Source organism: Podarcis bocagei, assembly GCF_964188305.1.
Source record: "Podarcis bocagei genome assembly, chromosome: 5".
NCBI classification, from domain to species: domain Eukaryota; kingdom Metazoa; phylum Chordata; class Lepidosauria; order Squamata; family Lacertidae; genus Podarcis; species Podarcis bocagei.
Genome location: NC_138129.1, coordinates 29589808 through 29602731, shown reverse-complemented (window position 1 = coordinate 29602731; position 12924 = coordinate 29589808). Strand labels below are relative to the sequence as shown.

Below are 12924 nucleotides of genomic sequence, written 5' to 3'. Positions count from 1 at the left end.
CGTGAGTCTTTTCGTCTTGCGATGTTTTTCGTCTTGCGAAGCACGGTCCGTCGCAACTGCGCCTCTTCAAGCGGCTTTAAAAAAAAAGTGCAAGACGTTTTCGTCTTGTGAAGCAAGCCCATAGGGAAATTCGTCTAGCGAAGCAACGCAAAAACGGAAAACCCTTTCGTCTAGCGAGTTTTTCGTCTTGCGAGGCATTCGTCTTGCGGGGCACCACTGTACTGCCTGCAGTTATTTCACTAGAAATCATGACTTCAGTATAAAGAACCAGACAGTTTGAACCACATTTGAGATAACATGAAATTCAATAGGCATTAAATACAAAGTATATTAACAACTGACAGCACTGTGGTCAGTAAACACCCATGATGAACTGAGTTCAAAGGAGTTTTATCCCCATGCTCTACATGATGAATTCAAGAAGCACATAACATCCTATTCTGTAATGCATCCTGTAATGGAACCTAAACAAATATAACTGAAATAGCCACGTATTCTTCCTTGCTCACCCCTGTTTTTGTTTTTTGCTCCAGGGGCAGGGACCTGTCCTCTGACTTGCTGTCAAGTGCCATGTATGCCAAAGGAGGTAAGACAGGGCTGCAATCTGAAGTACACTTAATTGAAAGTGGACCCCACTGAACACAGGAGCAAACACAAAGTGTTGGAATGAGTAAAATACTGCTGCATAGTTATATGCAACTGAAATGCCTGCCAATGCGACCTTCCACTGACACCTATACGAAAGAAAAGCTATATATTTATGTAAGTAAATTCTGTATTTACAAACTGCAAGGGGGGGGGAGCTCATGTAAAAGGCAAACTTAGATGGGATACAACTCAGAAGCAGCTAAAATACTGATAGTTACCGGTACCTAAATACCAAGCTGGCAAGACTGCTTGAAGCACCTAGTTTAAAGATGGGGACACAGGATTAAAAAACACAAAAATCTTCTTGAAATAATATAGAGCTACTGTAGGTTGAAGTTTGACTCATAATGTACATGCAACATATGTTTGGCAGGTAATCACTAACCAGTAGCATGAGTCAACTTTCCCTTTAAATTGTCTCAGTATCATAAGACTGGAAATGATGAAGGAGTATGCTAGAGGGATGGAGTGTGATTTTAGCCCAGTTTTTGCTAACCTAGTACCCTTTAGATGTTTTAGACTACAGTTCCCATCAACCCCAGCCAGCACATGCACTACTAATACTCTAGAGATGAAGCAGATGATTGCTTTCACTTTTTTGCTTTCAGTTTTTGACATAGCCACAACCCTTGGGAGTCAAGCTCCTTTCACTCCTCCTAAGCTACCACACTTATTAAGAACACACGGTTAGCTCACCGGTAATTACATTGCAACACAGAGACACCATTAAAACACACCCTCTCCAAAACATTAAAAGCCTGAAAATGGCAAACTAGGAAAGTGACTTTACAGGTTTCTAAAGAATGAAAACAGAATTCTACATGCAATCATTTAAGGCTTAAAATGACATGTCAAAACTGGCAATTGTGAAATATTTTCACTTTTTTAAAAAGGCAGTCCTATATTGTAAAATAAGATCTCTCCCCCCCCCCCATCTTATAGGGGCTGTGGTTACAGTTTAAAGGTATCCTAGTAACAGCAGCAGCGACCAAGAAATGCCATTACTCTCCTGTGGTTTACCCCGGAAGTTTGTTTTTATTAATTATAATTATATACGCTCCCATCAATACACATCCCTTGGGAGCCGATCACCAAAATTAAACCTAATTAAAAATCAAAAGTAAGAGAGAGATAGATAGATGACAGAGAGAAAACAAACCCCAACATACCCAAACGACCTCATTTCCCCTTCCACAAAGGCAGCCCAAAGCAGTCCCGATGCAACTACAGCGGCGACTTCCAACTACCGGGTGGCGGAATTTAAAAGGCCCCACTCCCAAATTCCTCTCACAACCCGCGTGCTTCTTCTTACCCTCGTGGGATTGAAGCCCAGACTGGCGCTTCCCGGCTGAGAAGTTTCCATGGAGAGAGAGAGAGAGGAGAGGAGGGCAGGGTGGCCTTGCCTGGCTGCCCGCCGGCCCACGGGTGGCGAAGAGAGGCAGGGCAGGCACCGCACCGCCAGAGGCTGGGGAGAAACTTTCCTTCGCCCTCCTCTGTTGAGTCAGACGCGCCGCCTCACCCCAAGGAGGGACAGAGGGAGGCGCTGCTCACAAGCGCCCTTCCTCCCCCCATTCACCTCCGCTGGCCTCCACGCTCGCTTCCCCGACGCGCCCCGCCCGGGCCCTGCCTCCCTCAGCCGGCGCCGGCGCGCTACTACGCCGGGGAGGAGAGGCTTGTTCCTCGCCCGGCCTGGCCTGGCTGGAAGCGGCACCGGGGCCGGCCGCGAGCCCTGCGTTGGCAAGGCGGGAAGCCCCGTTTCTCCGCGGGACACAAACGCCTACCTCGCCGCCGCTGCTTCGCGGCCTTGCTGTAAAGCCGCCCCTCAGCCCCTCCGAGTCCGGGGCTGGCGGGATCCGGGGCGAGGCCTGTGATGGCGAGACGCGGGTTCGAGGCGCCTCGCGGTTGGGGCCCAGCCCGGAGAGCAGCTTCACGCTTCCGACCCACGAGTGGGTGGGGAAGCGCTCAGGGACTCCACGGAGGGTTCCCCCCCCCCCGCCGCCTCTTCGGAGTGCGGTGGGAACGCTGCCATTCAGGCCTTTAATTACCCAATCTATGGCCTTTAAAACTGTGTAAGGGAGGGCGGTTACTGTTTTTGTTTGTTGCTAAGGTTTGCATTTTCGTTTAATTATATTGTCTACCGCCCTGTAATCCTCAAGAGGAAGGCTAGTATGGGAATTTCAGGATTCTGTCCCAGCAGAATCTGTTTCACTGCTGGTGAGAAAGAAGGTGGGGGTCAGCATCTATTGGTAGGACTCTGGGCAATCTGCAGTTAAGATCATCAAGGATTTCTGACTTCCATTTTTTAAAAACTGTTTTTGCTCTCCAAATAGGCTACCAGAATGAAGAAAACGGGGGGGGGGGGGAAGAGACCAGGAATGGCGTTTTGCTTCTGAAAATGAATTCATGGGCTGAAATGTATATGCTCAAAAAGTCCTTGGTTGTTTTGACCTTGTTTCCAGCTGACTGGCCTCAAGGTGGCAAGGGGTGGGGGGTGTTGATCCCACCTTCATACACCCCTGGGTTAGGGGGTAGGCCCTGCTGCAGTAGCCCATTTTTGGCAGACCTCCTCCTAGTGGTTTCTAGGATTTCCCAAAAATCCTGAGCCAGGTGGACCTTGGTTGATCCTGCATTTAAGATGCATTTACTGCTTTAATGCTCATTGTTTGCTACCCTGGGCTTCTTTGGAAGGGTGGGATATAAGTTAAATAATAATAATACTATGACTTACATGTTTAAAACCTAATCTACACATGCAGAATGAGATGTTAAATTAGAATGCCACCACAGGCTTTGAACACTCCCATGCAAAAAACACAAATCCACCAACACAAGCTAGCATATCATGGAGAATGGACTGTAGTCTCACCCACTTCTCACCATGTTAGTTCTATCTCAGAAAGCTCTTAGCACACGTTGTGTGCTGTACTGGAAACCAAGACCAAGCAAGAAAGCATACACAGGATAATTTAGCACAGATTAATTATGCTGCAACAAGCAAGCGGTTCCAACTAAGTCCTATTGCTTTCTGGCAGAGCAATTCAAACCCCATCTGGGCAAAGGCAAGGTGTCATGAAGCAGCAATCACCACTGCAACTGCAGCCTTGTTCATTGTTTACACCTGCTAGGACAGAAGGTGGAAAGACAGGCAGAGTGATCACGCCTGATGCCATCAGATTATGTCAGTTGGAATGGCTCCAGTGGATTGTAGTCTGCTCAGTCCTTCCCTGCTTCCACAACACCCTATTTTAGAGCTTTCCAAGTGCTCTGCTGCACTTTCAGTAGGCAGCACAGAGTGCTCCAGGCCAGCAGACTGACACAAGTCAGGAGACTGACACCAGCTTTTCTAGTCTTCGCACCATCCAGCACCCACCTCCCAGTGCAGCAGATCAGGAGTTTGGACTGTAACCAAAGTTTGTCATGCAACTGGTGGTGCAAGAGGTGTAGTTTTAAGTACATAGTGCATGTCAGCCCACTCCTGTCATACGATAAAGTGACAAAAAGACTTTTGAGAACATAGTTACTATTTCTTCACGACTGACACTATCCTGAACCTCACCCCTATTTGAATTTTGACACTTTTAGTATTTTAAGCTTGCTTTATTACATGTGTACCCTGCCTTTCCTTCAAGGTACTCAGGGTAGTGTATGGGAGCTTATTCCATTTTATCATCATCTGCAAGGAAGGTGTTATTTATTTGATAGATTTATATTGTGCCCTTTCTCTAAAATGGAGCATAGGCAGCTTACAGCAATAATAAATTACCATAATCAAAAGAAAATACTCAAATAAAAACAATGAACATCTGTGATAAAACTGTAGAACCTCACCACAAATACTACTTCAACATCTGAATGCCTGGACAAGTTCAACTCCTTTTACTTATTTATTTTTTGCAGTGGCTGAATATCAAATGCCATTTGGGAGGGAATTTCAGAGGTGAAGGGCCACCACTAAAGTAGCCCTGCCTTATGTCACTTGTCCTTTCAAATAACAGTCAGTTACTCAAAGCCACCCAAGAGAGGACAGTTTTCTCAGATGTCTTGGTCCAAGTCCAACATAAACCATACAGATTCCCCAATGAACTGAATAGGCCAAGTAGGCCACGGTTAATCCTTTGTAGTGCTGCTATGCAGTCCAAGCAAGCTGGCATTTTTAATTCCAAAAGTAAGTAGTAAGGCATTTGCAAGCCTCAATTTTGAAAGTATTTGAGAGAATAGGTTGACAAGCAGAAGCACAGCTGCTACATTCTTGTTCACTGCTGTCATTAGGGCACCTTATGGAAACCTAGAATCTTTAAAAAGCACTTGTTTCATAAGGATTTTAAACAAGCTAGTAATAAATCAAAACAGGGTGTTAAATTTTGACTACAGGGATGTTCCTACAGCCTTAAAAGGACTTGAGGCAGGACCATGACACACATTTGCATACAAGTTTGCTAATGCAAATGTATAGTGCAAATTAAGCTGACTCAGAGGGAAAGCTTCCCTGTAAGTAAATTCAAATATGAAATAAAGGGGAGACATGGGGATGGATGGACACCAGATCTAGGGTCTAGTACATAAGATCCAGGGCCCAGCCCCCCATACCCCCTCCCAACATCATTGCTTGACCACTGTATTTTGTATTGTTATAAATAATGAGACCCCGAAAAGTCATTATATCCAGAAAGAACAGGTGGGAAAATAAGAGACAAGGTTTCAAATGCAGCACTTTTTAGATGTGTCACATTTTAGGGCAAATTGGACAGGTGTCTTCTACACAAACAAACCTGAAACCTACTTCATTATCTCAGTCAGAGCATATTGTGACTAGGGCTGGGCAAGATTTTCAACATTGTGATGTATCACCAGCTAGACATTGCAGTTTGGCGATATACCACGATGTTGAAACAAAATCCATTGGCCCCAGCCAGCTAGAGGCAGGGTGAAATTGCCACAGCTCTTGACGCTGGAGCTGGAACCCTTTCATTTCAATGCCTTGCAGGAGGGCCAATGCAGTTGGGCTAGGCCACTGCTCAGCTGGGGGCAGGAAGGTCCCCCCCCCAGCTGAGCGAATCCCGAGGCCTCAGCAGCATTGGGCTTTGCTCAGCTGTGGCGTAGATGCCTCCCCCAATCTCATCTGCAGCATTGGATCACTCAGATGGGGTGGGGGGTGGGGAGGCTTCTTCCACTCTGCATCTGAGCGATCCAACACCGCAGCAGCATTGGGCTTTGTGCAGCTGGGTCGTAGAAGAAGCCTTGCCCCCCAGTGATCCAATGCTGCTGAGGTGTCCGGGGTCGCCAGTTTCACAGAGCCCCCACCCCGCTGCCAACTTGGGCAAGCCAGCACTGGACAGGGGCACCATTAAATGCTTGGCTGAAGGGAGCGGCAACCGGGTGCCCCTTGGCCGAGCAGTTTAAAGATGTGGAGGGAGGAACAAGCTGTATAGGAACCTCGCCAGTGCAGCTTGTTTCTCTCTCTGTGCTGTATGCGGGCAGACCGCAATGTCAGTTTCACTCAGCAGTATATCGCTGGTGAAACAGCTGCACTTCCGAGTCCCTCTGCTAGCAGCAACCCCTGGATGAAGTTATGCTGCTAGCTGAGGGACACAGGAGCGTGGCCGTTTCATCAGCGATATACCGCTGAGTGAAGCAAACATCACGGTCTGCTCCTCACACCAGTCCTGGGCGGTATATTGATATACTGCCCAGGCCTAATTGTGACCTACAGCAAACAAAGTAATAAGGCTGTGTTCCACTTGTTTCTAGACACGAGTGCTTTTGAAGTTCAAGCACATTGTTCATGCAGAATGGAGGAAATTTATACCACCACTGTGAATATGGCACCTGCCACAAAGTGGAATGCTGGGGCAGTGTATAAAAGCCTGTTTTGAAGGTATGCAATTTTTACAGCCCATTCATAGTTAAGAGAACCAGAGTGACACCTACTGTACAATGGTTGGGTTGTAAGCAGAGGCTGCAACAAAAGGCTTTTAGCAAATCGGGAATATTTTCCAGCACTTGAGTTTCTAGTAAGCATATTGGCGCAGCATCAATAAGCATTCTATAGTACATTATACCTACTATTAGCTGTGGAAGTAATGAATGAAATGATTAATTTCCATGTTCCAGGTCTAGGTTTCCAGCTAAAGTAGAATCCAGTGCCATAAAGGTCCTCGTCCACTCTACTTGTTTACTGTACTATGTTTGCATTTGCTGATGCAACAAGCAGTAGTAGTCATTGTAGACAAGTCTTCTACAGCACAATCCTATACATGTCTAATAGTAAGTTCCCTTGATTTCACTGGGGCTTACTCCCAGGTAAGGAGATAAGAGTGATGCCTTTGTCTGCCATTTGGCAGATGACGTTGTTGTTGTTGGCATCTGTCTGTTTTGAGAGACAATGGAGTGTGCTTCCGAGGCACAGAAGTGACCACAATTACATTCATACTATTTAGTCTTTTGAAACTCAAAAGCAGGGTGCCTGATGATGTTTTTTAAAAAAATGGAATTAGATTTTTATTACATTTCCATTATAGCAAATCGGGGGGGGGGGGGGGGAGATCTGGCTAACAAGATCCAAATGTATTAAAAACAAGCTAAAGCCCAAAATTTAAAATCTCAAACCGAAACCATGACCCTTTTCACACAGTCATAGAATTGTCGAGTTGAAAGGGACTATGTGTGTCATCTAGTCCAACCCCTACAATTCAGGAATATTTTGGCCAATGTTGAATCCACAACCCTGAGAGTGAGTCCTATGCTCAACCAACTGAGCTATAGCTATATCCTACAAACTGAGTTAATGCCTGACTTTTGTTTGTGTAAGAGAGAGAAATCTGACTTTTCAAGGTCCTTAATAAAGGATATAACGAATCATGCATTTATTGTGGGCTTCCTACTAGAACCAGGGACTGGCCAAAGATGGGCACTAGGATTTATGAGACTCCATCCAGCATCACCCCAGAGTCTTCTGCTAACCCCACCTGAGTGAATGGTATATTCATTTAATGACCTCTAAATTTCCTAGCAATGCATCCAGTTCTGCATTTCTGGATATTTATGACTTTAAAAATAAATGTGCTTATTAACAGTAACCTTCTAGAGCCAGGCAGGTGTAGTTGGAACTACAGCTGCTATCCTCCCTGACCATGCTAATGGGAATCTAAGAACATCTGGAGGGCCATAAGATCGCCAGCCCTATTATAAAGAAAACACTGTTCTGCCCAATAACTTTCTATCATTTCTGTCAAGTTCAATGCTGTTTGATAGGGTTAAGTCACCTTGGCAGCATGGGAGTGGCAGGAGTGCTGTTCCTTCCTGTGTCAGCAGGATAGTGCAAGCACTTCTGGACTACATGCTGAAGCTCTTCCCAATGCCAGCATTAGCACAGCTTTTAGACAATAAACGTTGGTGTGGAGAGGAGCCAGTGTGGACTCCTCCCATAGAGTATTATGCTGTGGCTCAGGGAGCTGGAGCACTGTTTTTGCAATGTACAGACTTCCAAGCAGCAATCAGCTACATGGTTGCCTCCCTTTGCCATGAAGAAACAGGTATAACTATAATATTAAAGGCATATAGACTGCATTAGCAAAGCTTTTGCATACCAGGTAATTTTTGCATACCAGTGATGGGTGTGATCAACTCGCACTGGCCAACAATTCTGACCCCTCCTCAGCTGGTATATGCAGCCAACAGAGAAGGGAAGTCATCACATGCTCTCTGCTCATCAAATGATACGAGGGGGCAGGATGTATCCCCGTCAGGACAGTGGGCTCCACCTTCTCTGGCACAGTGTCTACTTCAATATTTTTCTTTTTCTGCAGCTATTAAAATTAGGTTGGGGGAAGAATAATATGTTTGGGGGGCAGATCAGGCCCCAGAACTGTGCGGTTACCTATGCCTGCTCTGTTTAGCTGTAAATTATATTTTAATCGTTACCTCAACCAATATAGGCATATAAGTTTAGGAAGTATGTTAATTTTACAATGTGAAGCATGAAATAAATTTTCCCTTGTTTTTAGTTTTGTTTTGCAATCCGCTCATCATATAGTATGAAGTTGTTGGGTTTATTTTCCTGCGCAGGCTGAGAAAGTCTTCTCTTTCTGTCCCTTGTTCACTCCTCTTTCCCCCCAACCAAAATCAATCTGTCTGGAGTGACTTCTTTTGCTATCTTTCTAGTGACATAAAGGGAACTGACAGGCTTAGCCCAGAGTGTGCCAGCAGGGTTATAAGTGTAACTGTTCTTGTATGCACGGCTTGATATGAAGAAACGGCAACAGGGCAGGCCAAGGCACTTTGACTGACACAGGTACAGCAATTCCTCCTCCTGCTTCACAGCACGGACCACGGCAAGACTCCACAAATCAAAGCCCATTACTGCTTCATTGCTGCAGCACATCAGAGGGCAAACTTGAAAGCTAGCTTGCAGGAGAACAGAAGTTCTCTCAGGTTATTCCTCCTGATAAAAGACACTGAATTATTTAGCATGCATTATGGAAAAATTAAGAAACAGAGCTGCAGTATGAAAGATCAAGGCAGTTTCAGAAGCACTTATCCCAGGCAACCAAACCTGCTCATGGCTAGAAAACATTTTTTTTACCTTGAGGGAAAGTAGTGAGTACTTAATACCGTTGCTTTCTTCAGACCGCATTGTCAGTGGCGTCACATATCGAATTTTTCGCTCTATAAGACACACCAGACCATAAGACGCACCTAGTTTTTGGAGGAGGAAAACAAGAAAAGAAATATTCTGAATTCCAGAAGCCAGAACAGCAAGAGGGATCACTGCGCAGCGAAAGCAGTCATCCCTCATGCTGTTCTGGCTTCTGGGATAGCTGCGCAGCGTGCATTCACTCCATAAGATGCACACACACTTGCCCTTACATTTTAGGAGGGAAAAGGTGAGTCTTATAGAGCAAAAAATACGGTACTTCTAGTATTTTGGGGGGTCAATCACCCAGAGAGAGTGGAGCAGCCTAACTAGAAGACTTTAGGGCAGTAACTCCCCTACCCACCCACCCTGTAACTTAAGCATGACAGTCGCACCTACCTTAAGGGTTTTGCTTGACTGCAATATGTCTTTAAACTCTGGTAATGTTTCCTTAGATAGAAAGTAGCTAGTGTCCAAAATCAATTGCTCTGCCTACTTTTGCCCTTGGACCCATCTGACACTGGAATATCCCCCCCCCCCGGGAATATTCACGTGATCCATATGCGTTTAAGTAGTTAGGAGTTGGGTTATTTACCCTGCCCTGCATGGTTTCACAGGGATTCTGTCCCTTTCAGGATACATTTGAAGTCTGGATTAGTCATTTAAACAAAGGGTAATCTGGCATCACCACCCTAGAACCTTTAATCGAAATTTCCCCAAGATTATTGTAAATGGTGCTGCTATTTTAAAGTTTATTTTCCATTTTTTCTTTTAAAAATGTTGCAAATCTAGCAATAGTTAGCCCCATGTTATTGGCTTTCATCATGATCAGTTTTCTTGCAACAAGGCTGGTTTTGCCTTTTGAAAGGCTTCCTAGTCCTATTTTCTCTGCTGCAGTCATACTAGGGCCCTGCCCAATATTACTAACTCAATCAAAACACACCTCCAGCTTTGTATCCCAAGCAATTCTAGTTTGCAGGATCTGCTGTCCTTCCTCCCCAAGAGAGACTACTGTTGCACACCCTACACCCCCATATAAATAGGACTGCAGATTGATTTAATATGCTGCTCATCAGAGACAAAGTGCCCATCATTCATTAAAAATGCATGACTAGTGGATCAGGCAAAATTCCCAGTCTCCTCGTTAAACCAGCACATTTACAAACACTGTTTAAGAACACATTTAAACAAACGGAAATTAATGGCACATAATGTTTTCTGCCACATAGCAGCGGTGTCAATATCCGCACAATCCGCAATTTTTAGGTAAACCACTCCTCCAGTACTTCAGCTAGAAAGGTTTTTATGCAACTAATCGAAGCTGGAGACCCCGATCATTGTGCCTTGAAAAACCATCTTTGCTTCGTCCTCTTTCCAGACAGCAAGTCTGTTTTCAGAGAAAGATTCCAGCAAGGTTTTCTTTTTTCTTTTTTGCTTCTTAGAAATTGCTTTTGTAGGCAAATTCACCAAATATCTTCATGACCAAATGTGGACTTATGAAACAAGGCCACACACTGTCTAAACTTCATCCTTTCAGCTCACATATTTGCAGCGATTTGCACCGCACTGAATCCAATTATGCTGCTTCAGCCCATGGAAGCAAAAAAATAAAAATAAAAAAATGCTAAGCTGCTACTATGAAGATATAAAGAACAGAAGTGGGAGGGACAACAACCAGAAGAAGTCTTTCTGCAGTTTGGTTCAAAAATGTTGCCTCTGGGGACAGGAATGTGTGAAGCGTCATTAAAAGATTTATTCAGCATTATGTCACTGCCACATGGAATGCCTTCCTTTTTTTACTAACAGTGGCTTGGTGAATATAAGCACAAACATAAGTCCCCCCCCTTTAAAAAAGGTTCATCTGTAAATGCCTCATAACAACAGCAGTGAAATCTCAGCCCAAAGGTTTGGCTGCAAGAGATGCCAATGGGGGAAAACGGGATTGCTTAGAGTCTCTCATTAGAGACAATGAGTTAAACTGCTAGTGCACACAGTCAGGTAGTTTATGTCCTTGCACATTATGAAGTACTTGAGCAGGAGTGAAAGACAGTATAAGGAGAGGAACAGGTGCACTGGCAAACTGAGGACAGCTGCAAGTTCTTTCATGACTGAGTCAAGGAACTGCAGTTTACTCAGAGGCCTCACCCATTTATCCACAAGCCAATCCCTATAAACAGACTTTCCGCAGGCTGAATTCTCACAAGCAGAGAAGCCAGTGCTGGGAACCCTGTGTCTGGGCTGTACCACATCAGACGGCAGGTGGCGACTCAAAATATGGCTGTTAGCCTTTGGAAATGGCTATGTCCATCTTGGAATTTTTATAGGTGGGCTTGGCAATTTCACATTTCTTTTATTTTACCTGCTTGCATATTTTGTTTGATCTGTAATAATTCTTATTGTGCCTTGCTCCAAGCTCTTATGATGAAAGGCAGAATATAAATAAATCAGTGCTCCTCGGTACAAATGGATTCTCTCCTTAACACATACACAAGAGGGAGAAGGGATATAATCTTAAATTCCCCCCTAACATGGCTTTTCACATCCAGGGATATATATTTAAAATCAGCCCAGCGCAAGCTTATGATTTTGACTGGGAGAACCAAGCCCCATTTCCACCTTGCAAATCATGATTTGCTCTGTAGAGACATTACCCTCAAATGGTTTTCCTTGTCACTTATATAGCTTGGTTGTGATATGGCTAAACATATAGTAGTCATGCCCACTGATACCCACTGAAGGGCCACAAAAATGGTGGGGGGGGGGGATTCCGATATGATTCATTACCACTAGACAACTCTGCCTTTGGGCTACCATATAAAACAGACCCTCTTCTATGCATGAATCAGGGTCTTGGTAACTTTTAAAGCAAATTTCTAGGCTTTAGGGTTGTTTGAAGGTGTGATAGCAAAAGTTTACAACATTGTCCACAGTATCAAACAAGCTGCCATCTCCTGGCCTAATGCAAACAAACAACAACAACACACTTTAGAGTAATCAAAGCACTTCACATACTCTCTAAAGCAATTTTTTCAACAGGCCTGGGAAATAAGCCAGCATTTATATTTCTACATAATGGAATAGGTGGTGTGCCTAAGGATATCCATGGGTTTATGAGATAAAGTGAGTTTTTAAACGAGGAATCAAGCAGACCCCTCTTTACAACACTTTTCACCTTCTCATCTTTTAGCATGAAACAGGTGAGGAACCTGTAGCTCTCACAGGTTGGCTCTCATCAGTCCCATGGTCAATGGTCAGAGATGATGATAAGCACAGTCCAGCAGTATTTGGAGAGTTTTTAAAGGTAATCTGACAGCATTTTCAGAGACCCCTCATGTAGCTTTTATCTGGTCATGCCTGTATCTTATTTGCCACAGGTTGTGCAGCTTTTTGTGGGGGAAGGGGGACAGGTAATTCTGAACCTTTTTGAACAAAATTCTGCTCAGACATAAGATATACAGTATATTGCACTAAACTTGTTGGTAATCACCCTAGTAAAAATTAAGTGTGTGGGTGGGGGGGGGAGAGAGAAGGAGAGTCCATTAACTCTTGCATCTTGTCTGTTAGTTGAATTAGGAGTATAATTTAGAGCTCTCTTTTCCTATCTGGTTTCAACATTAATGCCTCAAATCTGCAGTGCGTTTTCT

The 12924-nt window shown here is 44.5% G+C and overlaps 1 protein-coding gene across 5 annotated transcripts in view; it reads right to left on the bottom strand.

The window, feature by feature from the left end:
* Positions 1-12924, bottom strand: part of DLGAP4 (DLG associated protein 4) — a 266682-nt gene that overhangs the window by 32808 nt on the left and 220950 nt on the right. The window contains exon 1 of one of the 5 annotated variants that reach the window (XM_081196091.1): positions 2430-2580. The exons of 3 other annotated variants lie outside the window; for them this stretch is intronic. The gene's annotated coding sequence lies outside the window, so the exon portion shown is untranslated. Of the gene's footprint in view, positions 1-1960; positions 2180-2429; positions 2581-12924 lie in introns of those variants that run through there. One more of the 5 variants, XM_081196090.1, reaches the window with a different exon arrangement.